The sequence below is a fragment of the Helianthus annuus genome, chromosome 5 (genome assembly GCF_002127325.2).
Source record: "Helianthus annuus cultivar XRQ/B chromosome 5, HanXRQr2.0-SUNRISE, whole genome shotgun sequence".
Lineage (NCBI taxonomy): Eukaryota > Viridiplantae > Streptophyta > Magnoliopsida > Asterales > Asteraceae > Helianthus > Helianthus annuus.
Window position 1 is genome coordinate 51,992,069 of NC_035437.2, and position 8,016 is coordinate 52,000,084.

Below are 8,016 nucleotides of genomic sequence, written 5' to 3' on the forward strand. Positions count from 1 at the left end.
AATCAAAGGTTATACTAATACACGAGTCGGATCCAAGTGATTCATCTTGTCTATCTGTTTTTATTTTATTTTTATTTTTCAGCATTTAGTTAGTTTTTATTTTCTTAGTTTAAAAATCTTTTCTAACTTTTTGATTTGATTAGACGTTGAGGATAAACCGGTACTAAAAGCTCTTGTGTCCTTGGACGACCTCGATATCTTACCAACACTATACTACGTCCACGATGGGTGCACTTGCCCATATGTGTGTTTAGTGTTAGTGAATATCGTGTTTTATAAATTTAAAACTTGGATAAAAGTGTAAAAAGGGCTTAAATATACATCTAAAATATATACACACTGACACGCATCACAAAACGATAAGTAACGCAGAAAAGTAAACAAATATGGATGGATCGAATGGGCTGGTCGATCGAACGTCAGGTTCGATCGAACGGCCCGTTCGAACGGCTGGTATATCCGATTGGGCAGTCCCGTTCGATCGGCCGGTAGGCTCGATCGGCTGGACCATTCGAGTGGATTGTTTCTTCCTCTGGTGTGTTTGTGTTTGAGGATTTGAACTTTTGAAGTTTTTGTTGCAGTATTTGAGAACACTGAAGTGTTACTACCTTTCAAGTCGATCGATCGATTGGTTCGTTCGATCGGCTAGCTCACTCGATCGGCTAGGAGCTTCAAGGTTATCCCCCAACTGAATGTCACTCGATCGAATAGTCTGTTCGATCGGCTGGCAATCCCTACTACAAACGAGTTGCAAAAACGATTAAGTGTTGAAGCATAGTATCTCATGATCCGAACAGTAATGTTCACCAATCGAGTGCCATGTTCGATCGAACACTACTTCGTCAATACTATACCTCATGAAATTTTGAAAGTGTGGGACCATGTGCTAGCCGATCGGCTGGCATGTCCGATCGGCTGGGCTGTTCGAACAGCCTAGCCGTTCGGCCAGCATTTCTGACCTGGTCGGCCTTTCGTTTAACACTTGGCTGTTTGTTTATTTGTCATTCTTTCAAGGTATCTTGACAACCTTTTGAACTATGATAACCTCCGTTCCTACTTGTTTCCTTGGCTCGAACTAGAATCACCCAAGTCCGGCCGGTGAACGGTTCGGAATGTCGGTTTAGAGTTTAACCCGAAATCGGTGAACCTTGTTCATAAAACCCGAATCTTGAACCTTTAACTATTTGAATGATTAGTTATCCGGTTTAAGCTCCGTTTCTATTGATTCGAAGGCATTGAGTGTAAAAGAGTTGAAAGAAAGTTGGAATTCCTTCTTTCAATCCTTCACAACTTGTGGATGTTTAGATTTTTGATAGATCTTAACTTGTTTATGTGGAAATCGGTTAGATCTAAGCTAATCATAGTGGAATGAGGCCAAAACATGATGTTCCTCAAGAACACCATGATGACATCACCCAAGAACACCTAGATCTTGGTGATTTCATGGTTGGAATCCAAGTTTTGAAAGATAGAAAGGTGTAGAATCAAGTAATGATCAAGATCGTACAAGAATTAGAGTGAAAACTTACCGGGATTGAGAGAAATCTGAGAGAAGGTGAGGAAGATGGCTGGTTCGGTCAGAGCTTTCCAAAAATGGAAAGTATAACAATGACAGCCCTATTTATAGGCTCCAAAAGAGGAAAGTGTCAGCCGATCGGCCAGGAGCTCCGATCGAGTGGGCTGCTCGATCGGCTAGTAAGATGCTAGCCGATCGGCTGGCCTGTTCGATCAGGTTGCCTCCTGTTCGATCCGCGACACACTTCGAGTATTTTGCGATGATTTTTCGATTTTTCGATTTCGATGGATGATGATACGAATACGATAGAGTTCCTAGTCAAATTATTTTTAATCCCAACTACTATATCTAACATACAATCTTCTATAAGTCACGTTTCGATGTTGGTTTCCATTGAGTTCGATTGCTTTTCGAGTTTCGATTTGATCTTCGATTGATTTGCTTGAATACCACACCAAACATAAAGTAAACATGCACAAGTAACACATAAGGCACACACACACGTATAACCATACCACCATTCGCATAATTCGAGTCTCGAGTTCGATTGATTGTTAGATCGGTTTGATTACTGATTAGGTTAACTTTATCGCATTGTTACTTCCTACTATTCACAGTCGTAGATCGGTTCGCGTTAAAACACATTCGATTACTTCGATTCTTGCTGATTACAACACTTACTCCACATAATATAACTAAAACATAAAGTCGACTATCTACAGTCAAAGAAAGTCAAAGTTGACTTGGACTTTGACTTTGACTTTGACATTCGAAAACAGGGGGTGCTACAAGAACTTCCATGATACCATACATACGTGTACATATCATACATACATGTATATAATACATGGCATTCGACCATCAATAAGTGATAAACATATCACATCCACCCAATGAATAGGTGATAAAATATCACAGTTTTATGCGAGAGTCAAGTTCGTCTCTTTGTCGGTACGATGGTACTAACATTTTCACGAACTTGCTCTTGTGCCCTGCATGCATATGAAAATCAAGTTCCTCATCAATAAGTGATTTTATCACATAGAGCTTGTTTTCAGTCTCAAATAAATGAGTATTTCACATCATATACGCTGAAAACTGAGGATAAATGGTATACTCACTGGTAAGATGAATTCTCGCGCATGTCTTGATACGGGAATGTGTCGTGAGTGGATGAACACAGGCGAGTAGTATAAATCATACATTAAAGCGTATCTCCTAATCGCGATTACATCTGATAAGTTGAGCTTATGTGGACAACAATACCGATAATTATGGTAGGATACTTATCTTCATATTTACAAGAAACAAAAACCGTCTTTGACAAGACCGTAAGCTGGTATGATTCTCTTACCTTGAAACTCGAAAAAGCTTGGTAATTAGTGTACAGTTAGCTAATGTCTGTTAATGTTTGTTTTAGTTTACCTTATTTGTAATTAGAATTTTTAGTTTTTGTTTTTATTTATAATTTGGTTTTGATTAGCCGAAGTTGAAGCTCAAATGTTTTCTACCTGGAAAAAGTCCAAAACCAACTTGTCTTTAATATCATCACTTCATAAAAAATCCTTTTTGCAAAATTGGTAAACATGAAACAAAGTCTGTTTAATTTGATCATGTTTCTTCATAAGTTGGTGACACTGTGTGTGTGGTGGCAACGAAGAACCATCCTTCGTGACCTATTCTTCTCTATCTTGGGTCTTCACGAAAAACATAGGTTCTTCGTGGACCTATGTTATGGGCTAAGCTGATCTGGCCCAGTATGGTTCTTCGTCGGCCCATGTGGGTTCTTCGTAGGGTTTAGTTTTTCGTGGGGGTAAGAGTATAAAAAGGCGGACCCTGACATTTTACCTTTATCACTTTTCAAATCTCACCTTTAAACTGTTCGTCTTCTTCCTCTTATCTTCATCTTCTTCTTCGAAAAACCTACTGACATAATCAAAATCTTTGTGATTTTTGTCTTTGATACACTAAGGTAAACACGATGATGAGTTATATCTTATGTGTATTTGTTGATAACTGCTTTGATTGAAAATAACATCAAAACCCAGGTTTCGAACCAACTGTGTTTATGTATAACTGTTGTAGTTGATGTTTGTGAAGTATAAAACCTAAGAAAACAAACCCATTGTCTATTTTACTGTTATAATCTTTGTTGAAACTGATGGAATGATTGATGTTTATGATATGTGGTTTGAAATGCTTCATATGCTCAGTTTTTGTGTAAAGATTTTAACTGTTTTTGGGGGTTATCAAAATCATCCAAGTAATTTTTGAATGACCTGGGTTTTTGATTTAAATGTCGGTTTTTACTTCTTAAATATCGCTCATCAGATTGGGGACGTTATTCAATAACTTGGGTTTTGTGTTGATTTCATTTGTCAGTTGTTGGTTTTGATGGTTTTTGTTAGTTTGTTCCTAAAAGGTTACACTTGGATTAACTGAAAACTGTTTGGGGATGAAGAATAGAACGAATAACCTAAGTGTTGAACGGAAAACTACTTTTGACGAAAAATATCAAGGTCTGTGGACGAAAAACCAAATTGCAGATGAAGAACCTTTTTCTTGAATGAGGCCCACGAAGAACCTCTGGTCAATGAAGAATAGATTCTTCGTTGACTCAAGTTCTTCGTCAGTCAAAGTCAAGAAAGACAAGGTTCTTCGTTAAGGTAGGTTCTTCGTCCATACATAGTTCTTCGTCCAGTAAACACTTGGTGAAAATTGAGGTTCTTCGTCCAGTAGACACTTAGTGAAAAACTTGGTTTTTCTTAGGATGTCTTGTCCACTGTTCACAGTGAAAATGTTCAAGTGTAAATGTCAAGTGTTTTTGTCTGTCTTTCTCATTGTGGATGTTTTTGTGTAGAATGGCTCCTAAAGAACAAAAGCGGAAGCCTGCTACGAAAAAGACAGATAAGACCGAGGAACAGAAAATGTCCGAACCTCGTCATAATATGGTCGCGTATCTGGATCCACAAGAAAAGATCGTTGAAATCAAAGAAATTACGAGGTGGTTACGCGAGTCGAGGATAAACGAGGCCATTACTCATCAGACGCCAGTATACAAGACGTTAATTAAAGAATTCTGGGATTCGGCTAGTGTTATAGAGGTTGACGGAAAAGAGGTTATCCGCGGGCAAGTAAATCAACAGAATGTGGATGTGTCTGCTGAAATTCTCAACACTATTCTGCAACTTAATGACGATCCAGAAGCTCCGTATTCTATTCCGATTATGTGCTAACATGGTTGTTTGCTACGAATGAAGTGTATAGATGATATCTTGGGAGGACAAATTGATGTTAAGTTAAAATAAGCATAGTTTATAGTATTAAGTGTCGATTGTTAGTCCGTTACATACGTTAAGTTGTATGAGTTAGGTTACTTATAGAATATTGATGTTTGTGTTTAGCAAGGCTTAAAACAGGTAATAATGAAGGTTTACGAGAGATGTAAGCGGAAAAGGGAGTTCACAAGTCAATATATGGAGCTGAGCAGGGAAAAGTCAACAGGGACAGTCCCGCGATACGCGGCAGATGAGATGAATAGCTCCGCGACTCGCTTGAGGCAATAAAAGGAAGTCGGTCATGAGACTCACCCCCGCGATACGCGGGGGGATACGTTGTTACTGCCACGACTCGCAGCCCAAGGTGTCAAAAAGAATAACTATTTAAAGGTTATGATTTGATTGTTAGGGTTTCACCTCCTGATTTTCAAATAAGCAGCCATCGATCAGAGCCTTAGACGAACTGGGAGCATTATCTTTTCATCATACACCATCTTTCAAATCCATTCTTCATGTTCTGCAATTCTCGAATCATTACTGAAGCTATGATGACAACAATGAGCGGCTAAACTTCTTATAACTTCTACCCGGATGAACTTTTACATTGTTTTGCATTAACTCTTGTTTGCGGATTCGTATAACTGGTACGGCTTGACCACTCGTGTTGGATTCTTGGTAAACGTTTCTTGTGTTTGAATTACTTGTTGTTTATTAAGCGTATTGGCAACTTTCTTGCGTTGTTAGCGAGTTGGTAAATTGGCGGGTAGTTGATACAATCGAACGGGTTATTAGGTTGCATAGTGAATCTTAAAAACTATCCTTGATAACTAATCAGATTCATTAATTCCGAGGCCATGTCTATGTGGTGTTTTGAATCGGTAAACAGGTTTTGATGTTGAACGGGTAATTGGGATTCCGGGTAGAGGTTATTCTTTCTCATATTGATTACAACTTTATTAATTAGTTCTTTAGTTTTTACAATCAAATTCATAAAACCCCCAATCTAGTCAATTTAGTTCTTAGTTAAAAAACGCGCCACTGACCACAAATTCTCCGTGGATACGATACCCTACTTACGCTATCTACGTAGTTTATTTAGGTTTTTGATTGACCCTTACGACAGTCATCACAAATCAATAAATCATGGTTGTCGTTACGTTACAAGATCTTGTTACATGTCCTCATTCAGTGTTTGAGCAATCGACGAGGTGGTTACGACATGGCAAGTAATGACTTGGTGGGATTGATGGTCGCTTTGGTATTGAATAAACCGTTCAGTATTTCATAGTATCTTTTCTCAAACATGAAGGAGAATTTGGGGAGAACAGGTGCCAGTGGTAACAATTTTTTGGATGTATCCAAGATTCCTGCAAATGATCATGAACGTGCAACATCCTAATCTTCCTAAAGCTGCAAATGATGTTCTAAAGATTGATGTGATGATAGAGCATTCATTGAAGATATTCAAAGGTGTAGCTGCTAAACGATACAAGGAAAGTACGCCACCTCGGAAGATGATTGGTATTTTGGGGAATAAGGATTACGTCGCTCCGGCGAATGATAAATGGCATCATGACGAAATCCAATCTGACGATGAAGAACCAATGCTAAAGAAGATGTTGGAAGATAAGTTTGGACGAAAGAAGTTAAAGATTTTCGGTGATACTGACGACGAAGATGATGATGAAGGTGATGACGAAGGTGGTGATGGTGGAAATGTTGGTGCAAGTGGAGCGAGTGCTCATAGTGGTGGCAATGACGAATCTGGGTCAGATGATAATCCACCTGAACCAGGATAAGAACACTACATCGACGAGTGTGGTGTTAGGCAAGTTCGGAGGATTCGTACTGATCAAGATGAAGATTACGTTCCATCCGACACAGAGGCAGAGCGTCTGAAAAAGAAGAAAACTGTTATGCGTAGAAAGAAAAAGATGAATAAGACAATTGGTACATCTTCAGCAGAGCCTGCTGCTGTACAACATGAAACTGTTACTGAACCTATTCATGAGGCTAATGTCAATCCTGAATTTGCCTTCACAGTGGAGGAAACTACAGCAATGATGACCTCACCTTCTGCAGCAACTGAACCACCTCCAACGGCTACAACTGCAGCTGAAACTCCTGTTGTGACTCCACCAACTGAACCACAACATGGAACTTCCTCTAGTCATCAACATCGATCTGCAACCCATCAGCAAAGCTCAAAGCGACGTGGCAGATTGTTCTTCGAAATGGCACATGATGAAAAGGTAGAATTTCTTTTTTCGCAATTACAAGCTGTTGGAGGTCAAATCCATCGGCATTCAGAATTTATGTCTGCGAATAGAAATACTGTGCTCAAACAACAGGTGGAGATTAACACGTTAAAGGAAACTGTTGGAAGACAACAAGCCAAAATCGTGCAACTCCGAGCTGAGAATGAACGTCTGAAAGCTACTGATGATGAACGAGAAAGACAGTTGTTACAGATGCGGGCAGCTGACAATGCTCGTGGTATTGAGTTGAATAGGGTGAAGGAACAACTTAGGCGCCTTATATTTCTAACTTCATAATCTAATCACTCGACAACTTAGACCCCTTATATTTCTAACTTCATAATCTAACCTACTTAATTATATCCTTGTATATGATTAACCAAACTAACAAAATATATTATTTATAAACTCAATATTTTTTTAATACCCGAATATAATTAATATTACGAGTACTGTTATCAAAATAATAAATAATAACATTTTCTCATTTATATTTAATTTGTTTAGGATCCAGTTTGCAAAACAAGTTGAGTTTCAGATATCCGATTTTGGCGGGTGTTACAAGATTCTGGAGAAAATAGTCAAAACTGTGAAAACCGTGAATATAATTCTCAGCCACAAGATATTTGTGATTAGTAGCTGAGATTGATACGGTGACATTTCTGTAAATACTAGAAACCTTAGAACCACAAGGAGGGGTAAAAATGGGAGATCCTAATAAGGGTGTACATGCTAATCACATGCTATTTCTCCCATAGTATTTAAACGTCCATAACTTATTTATACGTGATTATTTTTTTTTTTAAATTACACCATAAAATCCAGCGTTTTTTAATCTTCCCAACGATTTTACTATTGATATACTTTCGAAAAAAAATGAACTGGTTTTTATGGCGTTTTTAACTTTGTGTTTTTATAGCGTTTTTAACTGAATTTTTTTTTATGGTGTTTTCTGAAATATGTG